The sequence below is a fragment of the Danio rerio genome, chromosome 24, assembly GCF_052040795.2.
Source record: "Danio rerio strain M-AB ecotype USA chromosome 24, GRCz13ab, whole genome shotgun sequence".
Lineage (NCBI taxonomy): Eukaryota > Metazoa > Chordata > Actinopteri > Cypriniformes > Danionidae > Danio > Danio rerio.
The window spans coordinates 28885225-28902403 of NC_141044.1; the positions used below are offsets into that span (position 1 = coordinate 28885225).

General features: G+C 36.7%; 1 protein-coding gene across 31 annotated transcripts in view; it reads right to left on the reverse strand.

Annotated features, from left to right (window-relative positions):
- The window catches only part of cnksr2a (connector enhancer of kinase suppressor of Ras 2a), a 185898-nt gene that overhangs the window by 139532 nt on the left and 29187 nt on the right, over positions 1 to 17179 (reverse strand). The gene's annotated exons all lie outside the window — the stretch shown is intronic.

Here is a 17179-nt window from a genome sequence, read left to right on the forward strand (position 1 = left end):
CAATTTGTTGGCTTGAGTTGAATTATTTGAACTTGGATGGTTGATGTGATTGAGGCAAATTCCACATAATTGTAGTAAATGTGCAGCACTTTGCTTGACATTCACCCCACCTGATGTAATTGTGCATCTATTTTTGCATTTGCATTGACTTTGTATGTAATCTACTTGTGTAAATACTTAATAAATACTTAATTTAGCTTTCAGTGTGAACCAGGTATAGGATAATGAATATATTGAATATATTTGAATAGAACTACACTAAAACATTCGCCATTTTAGTTATATAAAGCTTAAAATTTATAGTAAATATAATGGTAATGTAATAATAGTCTGCTGTAATTGCTATATAGCTTACAGCGTGTGTCAGAAACCAAAACCCCTCATTACTATTTCTGATTTTCAGCTTTGGGGGATTCATATGTATATACATTATTTAATGGTTTGATGGTTTTATCTCATCAACTCAAAAGCATTTAAAGTTAATTTGCTTTTTCAGCACGAAAACAGCGCCAACTTGACTGTTTGACAGTACAAATCAAACTTTTCCAGACTACAGTACATCTACAATGTTTGATGGTCAAATTAGACATCATTTGCAGGCAACCCATAGATACTCATTGCACAAAAGATTGTCGGAGTAGGAAAGTAGGAAATACTGATGACTTCCCAGCAGGCACAGGACATCAACATGACGTCAGATTGATGTTGTACCCCAATTTTGTTTGAAAATGTTGATGTCAGAAACGAACGTCGGGCCGCTGTAAATATTAAGTGTTGGACAGACACTAAATTTTGGTTACTTTCCAACGCAACATAAAAACAACAAATTATCAACGTCTAAAGATGGTACAGCTTGACATACCAATACAATGTCTATCAGACGGATTTTGGTTGGCATACCTGACAAATAAATGTTAGTATTTGACATCAACATGACGATGGTTTAAAATGTTGACTCTATGTTTTGGTCACTTTCCAACACAACCTAAAATCAACAAAATATCAATGTCATTTCATGTCATTTTTGGACATCAAAACAACATTGTCCTTAGACACTGGCAACCTAAATCTAACCTAATTATGTTGTGTGTCTTCTGGGTCTTTACTGGAAGTTGTAGAAACAAAAGCCCCTTTCACACATACAGACCTTTCCGGAAAATTGCCGGCAATTTTCCGGAAAGGTTGTATGTGTGAACAGGTCCTTTTTGAAAATACCGGTAAATTCGTTCTGGCTATTTTCCGGAAAGAAAAGTTGTAACATTACCGGCAATTTGCCGGAATGCTGCGCTGTGTGAACGCAGAAGGATGATTTCCGTAATAAGCGCGTGCACGTCTAGAACGTGCTGACGTGAGACGTCTGCTTTAGCCAATCACAACAGTCAGACGCATTTACGTCCGCGCGGTTTGTGAGGATAAAAGCCTTTGAATATTTTTCCAGACACATTTAGCTGCTAGAAGTTAGTCAGATCACGTTTATATGTTCTTCTTAATGCCAACTGTGTAAATAATCATCGATGAGATGCTTATGATAAGCCGTTGTTTGTTTACCTTCAAGCTTTGCGTGCGCCTATGAGCGCCAGCATACGCACATATTATGAACATCTCGACATGCGAAAGTGATCCTGCGAAAGTTGTTCACAATATTGATCATCCACAGAGTTTGTAATTTAGTCAAATGTTTACAAATACAAGCGCAGCCGTTTAAAGCTCATTTGTGGTGAATGATGTCAGAATTTACCGGTATTTTGGAATGGATGTGTGAATGCTCTTTTCCGGAAAAATTCCGTAACGTCCTCGCCTGTGTGAACAGCGCTTTTTTGTGTATACCGGTAAAGTCGTTCCGTAAATTTTCCGGATATTTACCGGTATCACTGTGTGAAAGGGGCTAAAATCTGCACACTTCAACTTCAGCTCTCAAAAGATAAATAGAGGAATATTCAAGCTCCATACATCACACTTGCAAACAATAGCCCCTTTCACACAGTGATACCGGTAAATATCCGGAAAATTTCCGGAACGACTTTACCGGTATATTCAAAAAAGCGCTGTTCACACAGGCGAGGACGTTACGGAAATTTTCCGGAAAAGAGCATTCACACATCCATTCCAAAATACCGGTAAATTCTGACATCATTCACCACAAATGAGCTTGAAACGGCTGCGCTTGTATTTGTAAACATTTGACTAAATTACAAACTCTGTGGATGATCAATATTGTGAACAACTTTCGCAGGATCACTTTCGCATGTCGAGATCATAATATGTGTGTGTGCTGGCGCTCACAGGCTGTTTCATGGGCACACGCAAAGCTTGAAGGTAAACAAACAACGGCTTATCATAAGCATCTTATCGATGATTATTTGCACAGTTGGCATTAAGAAGAACATATAAACGTGATCTGACTAACTTCTAGCAGCTAAATGCGTCTGGAAAAATATTCAAAGGCTTTTATTCTCACAAACCGCGCGGACGTAAATGCGTCTGACTGTTGTGATTGGCTAAAGCAGACGGCTCACGTCAGCACGTTCTAGACGTGCACGCGCTTATTCCGGAAATATTCCTTCTGCGTTCACACAGCGCAGCATTCCGGCAAATTGCCGGTAATGTTACAACTTCTCTTTCCGGAAAATAGCCAGAACGAATTTACCGGTATTTTCAAAAAGGACCTGTTCACACATACAACCTTTCCGGAAAATTGCCGGTAATTTTCCGGAAAGGTCTGTATGTGTGAAAGGGGCTAATGACCGCCCTAATTAACCAATGAATAGATAAATAATAGGGGAGTCAAAATAATTGTTTCTACTGTGCACAGCGATGCAGACGCACACAATTCGGTATTGGTTCAGTAATAATCGTAGCCGGTTATTATGTACTGACTTCATTTATCTCATATGCGCTATGTCGCTGTACTGTAGCTTACTATGGCGAGGGAGGCGAGCACGAGTACTTACAACTCTCCAACTACTTAAAAACTCAGAAACTGTGCACAATTTCACTGTGTGTGTGTTTGCTGGACAGTCTTTCACTGACACTTAAAGCAGAAGCCCCTATTTCTCTGAGAATAAAAATAAAGTCCATTTCTCTTTCTCTCTCTCTTTCACTGTGGCCCCTTTGACCTGCTGGCGTGACTTTTCCTCCCCTCTCGGCTGTTACAGTGATACTCCTGGATAGAGGTCTGCATTCCTGCGGCTACACTGCGGGAGCCACGGGACCCGACCATGTTTCATATGGTGTGGGAATAAATTTATAGAATAAAGTGCGGGAGCGGTCGGTAACTCTGCTGTAATTTCAACGGGAGCGTGTGTGTGTGTGCGTGTGTGTTTATGTGTGTGAATGAGAGAAAGTGTGATGCTGTGTGTTGCTTGTTTGGTAAGTGTGTATGAATGAGAGAGAGTGTGATGCTGTGTGTTGCTTGCTTGGTGTGTGCGTGTTTCTATGAATGAGAGACAGCGTGATGCTGTGTGTTTCTTGTTTGGTATGTGTGTGTGTATGTGTGTGAATGAGAGACAGCATGATGCTGTGCGTCACTATCACTTTCTTGGTGTTTTGTGTCTATGTGTGTGTGTGTGTTTATACAGACAGTTTGTTACCTCCCACCTCCCCCCCATGTATAAAACTGTGTATGGGAAAAGCATCGTCAATGCACTGTGATGCACCGAGATATCAAATTCTCAAATCGTAACCGAACCGAACCGTGAGACCAGTGTAGGTTCACACTTCTAACAAATAACGTAATAGGTAAATAAGCTGACAATTTATTGAACAATTTATAAGCTGACAATTTACTGAATTGTCTTTTGAGAGTTAAAGTGGCAGTGTGGCGACTTTTTCTACTGTTTTTGGCTTGATCAAACACCTGCTTTTAAGATTTTTAGATGTGCGCACTCTGATGTTTTTCTTTCTTTACTGGAAGTTAGTTCTTTGTTTTGGGTTGACAATAATTCAATGACAATAAATGGTAGACTTTGGCCTTAAAACTTTTCAGCCATTTTATGTCAAAAGGGTAGTTTATTCAAAAATGTTGATTTCCTTACCATTTGCTCACACTCAAGATGTAAGAATCTGTAATGAACTTCTTTCTTTAATTTAACACAAAACAAGATATTCTGAATAATGTTGGGAAAAAGAAGCCCTTAACATCCACTCTGGAAGTCAATGGCAGCTTTTCCATTATTCTTCAGTATTTTTTTTCCTTTGTCTTTAACAAAACCAAAAAAAAGAAAAAGTAAACCAATCAAACTTTGGCGAACTGTCCCTTTAAGCAACTGTGAATGCTAATAAATGCAATCTTAATATATCCATCTGCTTCGGTGTCTCATCTGATTCAGACCCCAAATCACATCCCCGCAAAGATACATAGAGGTGCCAAACAGGTACACAATGACTGACATCCTGCATTCCACCCTAACTATGTCACATATCCATCAAACTGACAGCAAATGACAGCGAAGCCACATCATAACCTCTAAGCCTTCCCGTGTTTGAGTGACAGATGGAAAGGAAGCATCACAAAAAAACGTAAACAGAATTTGTGGCCATTTTGAGATCTAGAAACCTCTGTGTCCAGAATCGAAATCAAACCCAGCCTGCTGTAAATCAAATTTAAAAAATGATCGCTGTGTAACGCCTCTGAAGATCGTCAGGACGCACACACATAAATCAAAATAATAAAGCTACCGTCAGCCATATACAGGATAGATGCAGCTATAAATACAGAGAAATAGACTAATAAAGAGTGAGGGATCTAGCAAGTTTCGAAAACAGCACAATTCGCAACTGTCACCATCAAACAGGTGACGACACACACTTGTTGGAGCGCATTTGTCGGTCTTGAGCATTCGTCTCACAGCAGTCGCTCCCTGAACAGCTGCTGTTTGACACAACGCGCATAACTGAAGGATTTACATATTTTGCTTACAGTGTGTGTTTGTGATATGAAACAAGAACTTCTTTTTAATCTCTCTTGCTGCCCTCTAATAATTAAATTAAAAACAACCATCATCATCATCATCATCCAGATCATTACCAGAATGAGCCCTAAACTCAGAGGCAGAGCCGGCTGGAATAACAATAGCTTTCATTACTCCTCATAAACAATAGAAGACTCATTAATGCGTGACTGTTTCATCAGTTGAAGAAGCATTGCTAAAAATCTGGAAACGAGTGGGATGACTAACTTCTGCTGATGCTGTGAATCTGATTCACACACTGGATTTCTATAGTGAGCTGTTAATTGTTGGTTAATGTCGTTAATAATGATGTGTGGGCAACAGAATGATGTGGAAAGGAAATAACGAAGACGTGAAAGCTTATTTTTGTACTAATATATCACCAATATACACTAATACGGTGTTTCCCAACCCTGTTCCTGAAGGCACACCAACAGTACATATTTATGATATCCCCCTTATCTGTTATATTCATTTCAGGGTTTGGAGTCTCTTCTATTGCTCTAATGAGTTGATTCCAGTGTGTTTGATTAGGAAGAGGTTGAACGTGTACTATTGGTGTGCCTTCAGGAACAGGGTTGGGAAACACTGCACTAATATATCACCAATTCTGGATGGTGCTCTTAAGTCCCCATTTGCACTCAGTAACATCAACAGCCTGAGGTATCGAGACATTTGTGCTACCCATTACATTACAAACCACAGGAGAGGGAAAATTCTTCAGCAGGATAGTGCTCCGTCTCATACTTCAACCTCCACATCAAAATTCCTGAAAGCAAAGTAGGTCAAGATGCTCCACTATCGGCCAGCCCATTCACCAGACATGAACATTATTGAGCTTGTCTGGTGTAAGGTGAAAAACGAGGCACTGAAGATGAATTCAAAGAATCTTGATGAACTCTGGGAGTCACTTGATGATCTCGCTTCTTTGCCATTTTATTTGAGCCATTGCAGAGATGTATGAAACCAAAGTTTTCTGAAAATGGAAACTTATTGTCCAAAAATGATTTTTGTTTTTTTTTTTTTTTTGTGAAAAGATAAACATGGCTGAAGATATGAGCTTAAAATAAAGATTATGCCGTGTCACGCAGTCCAGCATTTTCAGTCACCCTCTAGCTGTATCACTGCATTCACTTCCTGGCCAAATTTCAAAATAGCTCAATATTTTGCTCTGTGGATATTCAGCTAATGTAGCCATATACATATCTATGTATGAACTGCACATGCTCACCGCAAAAGCAAAGCCAGCTCAAATAACACACCAACAGTACATACTTGTTCCTGCTTCTTGCTTTAGCGGTACTGTGTTGTCATAGCATCCCTGGTAAACAGCCGACTCTTTGTTCAATGTCAATAAAATGTTTCTGTCACTAAAATTGAATATATTTTAAATAAAGAAAAAACACTTTGTTCATTCATTCATTCATTCATTCATTCATTCATTCATTCATTCATTCTTCTTCAGCTTAATCCCTTTATTCATCAGGGTTACCACAGCGGAATGAACAGTCAACTTATCCAGCATAAGTTTTACTAAGCGGATGCCGTTCCAGCTGCAACTTAGTACTGGTAAACATTAATACACACTGGTTCACACACATACACTACGGTCAATTTAGTTTATTCAATTCACCCATACCACATTTCTTTGGACTTCGGGGTAAACTGGAGCACTTGGAGGAAACCTAGGCAAACACGGGGAGAACATGCAAAATCCACACAGAAATGCCAACTGACCCAGCCAGGACCCGAACCAGCGACCTTCTTGCTGTGAGGTGACAGTGCTTACCCCCAATCCACCCCAAAAGACTTAAATATGACATATTATTTCATAAAACAAAATAATAAATAACTATTACAAAGCATTTTGGTTTTGGTTTTCCGGCCAAGTCCAAAAATTTTCCCTTTCGATTTTAGCGCATAATTTTCATTATGGTGCATCCCTAAAACATCCAATAAACCATCCAATATGTAAATGTGTTAATAAATGTGAATTAAGAGGTATGCTGTTGTAAATAATGAACAGTTTCTTGCACATAATCAACTGTTTCTCTTCATACGACCTCAAATGCATCATCATCAGCCACGAGTATTAATTTTGTAATGCTTGTATTTTTTAGCACATTCTTTTGGACTCTCAAAGTGCCGGTAGCCAGCTGATTTGCATATTATGAATCACCAAGGACCACAGTTTCTGTTAAAAATCTTTAAAAGCCACCTACATCTTGCATGTCCTCAGAGTGAAAATAACAGCAAATCCTCATCTCTGAGTGGAATACCAAGACTCTTATGAAACATATTATTAAAGGAGTTAACTCTGTTGTACTACAAATAAGTCAGAAAACTAATCCAGTACAGTGAAGAGGTAACACTTTAGAATACGTTTGCATTAGTTAATGTTAGTTAATGCATTTACTTTTCTGATCTTTCAATCTAATATCGCGAGAAAAAAAAAACAATCATGAGCTTTTTTTGTTAACGTTTGTACAGTTAGTACTAAAGCAATTAAATAATTTATGAATATATCATGCACTGAGGTGTATTTCCTTTGTTTTCAATGAGTTTATATTTCCTAGTACATTAGACCTATATACACTGTCTCCATTTAAAGTTGTTAGATACATATTTTAGAATATCAAAAGTATTTATACTGGGTGATTTACTATATATATATATATATATATATATATATATATATATATATATATATATATATATATATATATATATATATATATATGCATCTGGAACTTGTCACATGAAAAATACATGCAAAATTTATTAACAACATTAATAACTTAATCAATTAAATAAAATATACACAATGCTCTGAAAACAGAAACAAAACAAAAACAAATCATATAAGCTCCAAGAGTGTTGCTGTATGAATTAAGTAGCTTTAGCAGAATGCAAAAACATTAATTTTTTTATCTAAAGAATTGGAAAATGAAAGTGTTAAAACAAGACGTTTATTAGTTATAAATATAGGCAGAAGAATTATGTTTTCGAATATATGAATGAGTATGGCAGCTGCTGTTCTAAACAGCAGTACAGACACACAGGGCAACTTTTTGAGCAGTGTTGCTGGACAATATTGTAGAGTAAAGTTGCTTGGCTACTTTGCAAGTAGCAAAAAATGAGAAATGTAAGTACTGTACATTTTGTATAGATGTACAGTTGAAATCAAAATTATTAGCCCCTCTGAATTATTAGCCCCACTATTTATTTTTTCCCCAGCTTGTTTAACGGAGTAAATTTTTTTTAAACATTTCTAAACATAATAGTTTAAATAATTCATTTCTAATAACAACTTCTATACAGCTTAAAGTGTCATTTAAAGGCTTAACTAGGTTAATTAGGTTAACTAGGCAGGATAGGGTAATTAGGGGCTAATAATTTTGACCTTAAAGTGTTTTTAAAAAAAAAAAAACTGCTATTATTCTAGCCAAAATAAAACAAATAAGACTTTCTCCAGAAGAAAAAATATTATCAGACATACAGTGAAAATTTCCTTGCTCTGTTAAACATCTTTGGGAAATATTTAAAAAAGAAAAAGAAACTCAAAGGGGGTTTAATAATTCTGATTTCAACTGTATACGTGATGTGAATGTAGTTCCAATCGTGAAACTAAAACCTATTGAATACTTTTTACTTGAGTACATATTTCAGGCTGTACTTTACTTTTACTTGAGTACAATACTGTAATGAATACTACAACTTTTACCAGAGTCATTTTAAACACGAGTATTTGTACTTCTATAAAGGATGTGTGTACTTTTGTCTTTTCTGGGTAAATGTTGATCTATGCTTAATAAATGTAAAATGATGTAGAAGTATTGTCCATAAATGGTCAATACATTAACTAATGAAACCTTATTGTAAAGTATGACCAGTAAAGAAATAGCTGTCCCTATGATATCCTTTTGATAAAAATAGCCAGCTATCATTTGCTTCTACCGATATCCAAATATACAAGGAGGAAAAGAAGAAAAAGATAAGAAAAAGGCACTCAAATAATCACACACAGACTGAACAACAATAAAGATACTTTGCCTAAGACAGCCGCATTGCCCCCTGCTTACCATGAAACAGCATGCCATTAATTCATCACTGCAGTGGATTTATTAATGAATCTGAGAGATTATTTACAGATCATATATTCTGTCCAGAGCAGACCTCCTGTCTCGCTGTCCCTCTGCACACACACACACTCGTACAGGAGTATTAGAACAGCCTCGCTCTGTTATTGTGCATTATTCATTGCACAGGGCCTGCTCCTCTGACAGGTAGCACAGTAAAAATCCAGGGAGAGAGAGAGAGAAAGTGCCAGAAAATGGGGCAAAAGGATATAAAGAAAAAAGCTTAGCCTGAGCACTTAAAATGTGACACATATTAAACACCTCCCTGGCTTTCTCCGTCATTGAATGATAGATAAAAACGATCTGGTAAAAAGCTCTGGAGTTACGGATCTTCTGAACCTGCTCAACTCAGTCTCCCAGTCTTTGAGTAATGTCGTTTATTGCTGCTCTTCTCTCTATAATTCCATCAATCTTCATTTTTCTGCTCATTTCTGTTGGCTGTGCTGCGTTATGCAGACTCAGTGACCACCGAAAGGGTTGTTGTGACAACCGTTCAAGGGCACAAAGTGCTCAAAGGCTTATGAAAAAAACTGTGGTTTCCTGATTTATTTTAAGGCTGCCATGACTATTATGATTTAATGGTACACATGCTGTACAGCGGAGTAACATTTTTTAAGCTGCTTTAATTTAAAGTAGTTTACATACAAGTTAAAAAATTAAACAAATCGAGGCACTTAAAGGAGTGAGTGATGATGTCTTTAAATACAAAGCACTATTTTGTTGTATTTCATTTTATAAATGTTTATTTATTTAAAATTTTTGACAAAATTAATATCTTTAAATTATTATTTATGTAATTATATTTAATGATATTATTATTATTTAACGTTTTTAACTTGAGATATTTCAAAGAATGCTGGCACTTTTGATACTACTACTACTACCACCACCATTGCTACTACCACCATCACCACCACTTTCATTACCATTACCACTGCCACCACCACTACCACTACTAGTACCACTACCACCACCATTACCATTACCACTACCACCACCACCAATAATAATAATAATAATAATAATAATAATAATAATAATAATAATCATCATCATCATCATAATAATCATAATAATTATAATATATTTTTTGGATACCAAAATCTGCATTTCAAGTATGATTTCTGAAGGATTGTATGACTAAAGTAAAGGAAGTACTACAACCACTACCACCACCATTACCATTGGCACTACCACCACCACCACCACTACCACCATCATTACTACAACTAGCACCACCATTACTACTACTACCACCACCACCACCATTAATAATAATTAAAATAAATTTTTTCATAGATACCAAAATTATGATTTCCAAAAGATTGTATGACTAAAGTAATAATAATGTTAAAACTTTTGATCTGACATCACAGGAATAAATAGGTGTTAAAATAATGATACATGTCGCATAAGAGACTTCTTCAAATATATGCAGGAATATATATTATGGGTGTAAACCTACTCTGCTGTCACGGTTTGGTGTGGTTACAATTATCATGCCGTAGATTCGGTTTAATTCGATATCTCGGTGCATTGACGAAGCTTTCCATAAAAAATGTATATTTTACTTAGCAACACAATAATTCTTGTACTCTAATGTATAAATATATTTATTAATTTTCTTTAATACAATCTTGTCCTTTGATACAAGCAGTCAGATATATGAACTGTACCTTTAATCTTACCTGCTCATAAAAAAAAAAACACTCTTTTTGAATGTATCAAACTGTCATGACTGTGTTGTCCACCAGATGCCACTGTAGTTCGGCACCACACTCCAGCGAACTACAGTGGCTTAAGAACTACATATCCACACATTCCTTTGTGCACACACCCGGTCTTTCATAAATACTGATTTGCAATCACAGCTGTCTCTGTTTCCCTGTTGATTACCTGGACTATACATTCTACCATTCCACCTCTGTTTGTTAGTTCGTCGTTCGTCCTTGTTGGTATGTTGTTCCCGATCTTGGTCTTGTATCTTGTCTTAGTTGTTATAGTCTAGTTCTAGTTTAATCTGTTTGAGTTCCTCGTTTGTTCATTTTGTTACTTTGTTACTTTGATTTTTGGATTTTTGTCACTGTCGCTGCACTATTTTACATTAAAAATCTGCACTTGGATCTTACACCTGTTTTTTGTTTCAGTCTCTATGCGCTAACGTGACACAAACAAAACAAAAGTACATGCACAGAACACCATGAGCATTTATAGAACATAAAATCAAATGTAAATATTATGCCGCCTGATTTATGAGTGTTGTCGAGCGAGTACTTAAACACCTGATTGGACACATGCTCAACAGAAAAGGCTGTGATTGGCTCTAACAGTTGCACCCCTGGCACTGTTCAGCAATTAGTGACACGAACACTAATGTTCAATGGCTGCGACAATCAGCTGATCCATTATAAACGGCGATGCAGTGGAGCAAACTCACTCTGCAGACACACTTGTGTCTGGACACTCAAGTAACATTTTTAGGGGTGTGAACCCACACTGGTCTCACGGTTCAGTTCGGTTATGAATATCATGCTATCAATTTGGTTCAATTCGATATCTTGGTGCATCACGGTGCATTGACAATGCTTTCCATAAACAATTTGATATTTTACTTAGCAACACAATAATTCTTGCATTCAAATTTATAAATATATTAATTAATTCATTTTCTTTTTAGGTTTAGTCCCTTCATAATCCGGGGTCACCACAGTAGAATGTACCGCCAACTTATCCAGCATGTTTTAATGCAGCAGATGCCTTTCCAGCTGCAACCCATCTCTGGGAAAATTTATAAATATATTTATATATTATTTATGATACAAATTTTGTCTTTTAATTCAAGCAGTCAGATATATGACCTGTATCTTTAATTTGACCTGCTCATAGAAAACACCCTTTTTAAATGTATCAAACAAAACAAAAGCACATGCACAGTTGTAAAATACAAATGTTAAACGCTTATGATTGATCACACGCTAAACAGAAAAGGCTGTCAGTGAAAGCCTGTCCAGCAAACTCGCAGTGAATTTTGCACAGTTGTCAGATTTTTAGGTAGTTAGAGCGCTTTAATTACTTGCGGTCACCTCCCTCGCCATAAGCTACCGTCATATAACGCATAGTGATAAATGATGTCAGTATGTAATTACCGTTGATCGATAATGATTATTACTGAACTACTACCAAATTATTCGCATCTGCATTGCGGTGCAACGAATAAAAAATAAATAAAAAAAAATTAAAACACTGATTTCATCTTTGTTATTGTTCTTTGAAGTAGTTGTGAACCATCAAAAAAGCCTTAAATCGGAAGTGAGCATTAAGCAAATAAATTGTAAACATAGTCTTAGTTACAGTTATGAAAATGTGTAACGTCCTTGAAAAAAAAAACATGAACACAGATTGCAAAAGGATGGGATAAGAATACCCATGAATCAGCGGTGAACTCCTACACAGATTTTTTAACATTCTGACATGACACCACCTGCGATAAGACTCTAAAAATGTGTGTGTGTGTGTGTGTGTGTGTGTGTGTGTGTGTGTGTGTGTGTGTGTGTGTGTGTGTGTGTGTGTGTGTGTGTGTGTGTGTGTGTGTGTGTGTGTGTGTGTGTGTGATTTGGTTTTGGTGGTTTAAAAGGACCATATTTATTAATATTTATAATGACATGATTATGACCTAGGTAGTAGAACATTGCAGTGGTTTATGAGCACATGCCTTACATCCTTGTAATTCAAAATGCTTCATAATCACCTTTAATGAAGTCTTTTGACATTCAAAAATTGTCATGTGTGGCCTTTGTTTAGGGGTTGGGTAAGGCCTAAAAGTGTTTTTACTGTATTAAATACATTACAGCTGTGAAGAGTCCTCCTAATAAACAACGAATGCCAGCATATGTGTGTGTGTGTGTGTGTGTGTGTGTGTGTGTGTGTGTGTGTGTGTGTGTGTGTGTGTGTGTGTGTGTCCATCGCTGAATCCTCCCTCCTCTTCCATCACTAAATCTCGAAGCCATAGGAGACTTGTGGAGATGAGATATTCATCAGCTGAATAAACCCTGTCTCAAAATGAGCTGTCCAGCTGTGCAGAGCCTCTGCTTGAGTACGAAAGCTGAAGCGACAGCTCTTGGACAAACTGGGAATGTTCATAAATACAGTCCTCTACAACTAAATAAACACATGACTCCAGAGCACCTTCTTCTCTGTGGTTATGAATAAAATATAACTGTCTCACAGTTCTTGAGATGACTAGGTTGCGTTATTGAGGATACATTAAAGAGTTAATCTTAAAAAATAAAAATAAAAACGTTTTGCCATGACATCATGGAAGATCCATGTTTAGTTACTCGATGAACCTTTTAGACTGTCCTAAACAAAAACAGTTGTTTATTACACTGTAAAACCCAACAATAACTTTATCAAATGAAATGAGTGTAGTTAACTCAAAACTGACTGAAAGTTAATTCTACTCATTTGAAAAGAGTTTTAAACTCAGTGTTGAAGGTAATGAGTTAATAAAATACCCCATCACTTCAACTTAAATGAAGTAAGTTCACAGTACTCAGATTAGTTTTATAACTCAAATGGTTTGTAGAAATGGGCTTCCTCAAGCGGTTTGAGTTGCCCTAACTTATTTGGATTTACAGTGCAGTATGAATTTGTTTTTTAATGATGAACTTGGCGAGGCGGTGGCGCAGTAGGTAGTGCTGTCGCCTCACAGCAAGAAGGTTGCTGGGTCGCTGGTTCGAACCTCGGCTCAGTTGGCGTTTCTGTGTGGAGTTTGCATGTTCTCCCTGCCTTCGCGTCGGTTTCCTTCGGGTGCTCCGGTTTCCCCAAAGACATGCGGTACAGGTGAATTGGGTAGGCTAAATTGTCCATAGTTTATGAGTGTGTGTGTGAATGTGTGTGGGGATGTTTCCCAGAGATGGGTTGCGGCTGGAAGGGCATCTGCTGTGTAAAAACTTGCTGGATAAGTTGGCAGTTCATTCCACTGTGGTGACCCCGGATTAATAAAGGGAGTAAGCCGACAAGAAAATAAATGAATGATGAACATTTCCCCTTTAAAGGGATGGACAGATTCCATGGATGTTAAAGATTCTTTGTTGCACTATTAATGTCAAAAAAGGACCTTTATTTTCATTTATTTTTTTTTTAGAAAGTATTATGCCACACTTTAATTTTAACAGGGCTGTGTGCAAATTTTTTAAAAGACGTGCTGAAATTAAAAAAACAATGAAACGTTATCATTACATTAAGATAAAGCCTCAATTTAATAAAACATAAAAATGCTACTGTATGCACAGGCCATTCAAGCATCGACTACTATCAGCTATAACTAAGGCACCGTTTATGCGGCCAGTTAAATGTGACCCAATTTAGATTTTTTGCTCATTTGTGACACAGATCAGATCTGTTCTATGACTGTGTACACATGAAAAAAAATGCATGCATTCGGATATTCAGAGATCCGTTTCAGGCCTCCTTCATATGTGGAAATAAATCAGATATAAATTGGATATGTGACAATGCAACTACCATGTAAAACAGGCAGATTGGATTTTTTGAAGCATTCCGTTCTATACATTATTAAATTTGCGACATTGTGGTGCTTCTCCGCTGTTTGAGGACGTACTGTAGAATGAAGAGCGTGTGTGGAGACGTCGACGCAGTAAACAACAGCAACAGAGAAAACACGGAAATTCCTCAACAAAGTCCTCTGAATGGTGGACATCCTATATCAGGGGTGTCCAAACTCGGTCTTGGAGGGCCGGTGTCCTGCAGATTTTAGCTCCAACTTGCCTCAACACACCTGCAAGGATGTTTCTGGAAAGCCTATAAAGAGCTTGATTAGTTGCGCAGGTGTGTTTGATTGGGGTTGGAACTAAACTTTGCAGGACACCGGCCCTCCAGGACTGAGTTTGGACATGCCTGCCTTGTTTAAACCATAACGCAAGCTGGGAATGACACCCCTTTGCCTCCTCCTCCACCTTTGCCTCAAAATCCTTTTAAAGTTGAGTGATCTTTGCATATTTCGCAGAGCAGCAAGATCGTTCCATCGTGGCTAGTGTGGCACAAATGCTAAAAACCTGCCTTTACGCATGTGTGATGTCATAAATTGTATAGCAAGCGTTACACAATTCATTACATGTGGGTCACATTAAAAAAGAACGTGTAAACGGACAAGAAAAAAAATCAGATATAGGCAACAAATTGGAATTGGGCATCAAGACCTGACAGTGTAAAAGGGGCCTTACTTAGATGGCAAATTTCCACTCTTTTTCTTAGCCTCCGATCTGCTTTCAGACCTCAAGTACATAAAATATGATCCTTTATAGACATATTAATGTTACTTGCTTAAAAACACTGCTGCACTTATTTAAACAACATGATATTTATTTACCCTTGTGAGACATTCAACTGCTCTGCTGTGGAACTTCAGTTCACTGACACAGTCAAGACAAGGGGCGGAGTTATGTCATTTGACTGACAGTTTGAGCGGATCCAACAAGGTATATACACAATCCCTTTTTTATACATTTCATTGGCTAAATTGTTTTATAAAACTGACAGACAGATGTAAAGGATGAGCAACAGCACTGATTTACTAAAGAAGACCCCCCCCCCCACACACACACACACACCCTACCCGAAAAAAATAAAACACGTGAAAATAATGGCACTTTGAAGTGAAAAGACAAAATGTGCATGTGCTCTGAAAAGGCTGAGCATTTCAAAATTCTTGATGAAGTTTAATAATTCAGAGATTCTTCCTTTGCTTAACAGACATATACTGTATACTGTATATATACAGTTATGTTCAGTTATTTACGGTATGTAAAAAACAACAGTGACAAACAATAAAAAAAGAAAGGATTTTACTCTAAAGTTTTACAAAACAAACCTTTAAATTACTGACATGTTAATGTTACATATCAGAAGACATATTTGTATACTGTCTGTATTTACTTGAGCAAAAATATATTCCTTGATGGTGGGTTCGGAGAAACAGACATGAGAGGTTTTTGTCAATAAAAAAAAAATGCAGATATTATGTAGTGTATGTTAAACTATGCTGTAACAATCAAGCTTTGTTTAAAGGCTTGTTATATTACTGGTTATGTGGGACAATACTGGAAGTTTTATACTGTGTCAAAGTGTAAATGTTGTGATGGAAACATACTTTACAACAACAGACACTACTGTATATATCAAATACCATAACAAATATAATACATTTATATTTGCTGGTACACATTCTAATTTTATACAATTTCGCCATTTGTCAAACAGTTTTCGTACACAAGAATGAATGGATAAACCAGCAGGCTGAGCACATTGTAAAACATCTGAAATTTTGTTTTGGTCATTCTAAAATGCTTTAACCATTTCAGTGTTAGGGCTCTATTTTGACGGTCCATGCGCAGAGCGCAAAACGCAGGGCGCAAACGCTTTCAGGGCGTGTCACAGACATCAATTAGTCTATAAATAAATCATTTTGTTTGTTAAGCACAAATATTCGTTTCAAAACTATTTCTAAATTCAGTTCTAATTTCCAGCAAACTAATAAATGAACAATAATAACAAAATGTGCTCAAAAACCTGAGTTATATCCTAAAACACATGCTGTGCCCCATATGGTCTAAAACCTGACAGGTGGGCAAATCTAAGCTTGTTTTTAATAAAACAAATATAAATATGGATATAATAAATAATACTGCTAATAATAATAACATTATACAAAAGCAAATTGTTATGAATGAACTGAAAAAGCCTCCCGAGATGAAGAAGACATAAAAGCAGTGATTTTTCATATTTATATAGGCTAGAAAATAATATGTTTTGTAATATTTTAATCCTTTATATTAATATTCTATATCTATTCTTATTATATCCTATATATATTCTTAATATTAAAATTTTTTCATATGTAAAGATATTTGCCTATTGCTCTCTTGTGTGTATTAGGCAGTGCGTAAGCGAGGAGTTTAGACCGGGTTAGTTTTGGTCTAATGAAAAATCTGTTATAGTTTCTCAAAATAGCAACGCACCAGCGGTCCGCCTCAGAACGCCTCCCTTTTTAGACCAGAACGGCTATGGGCG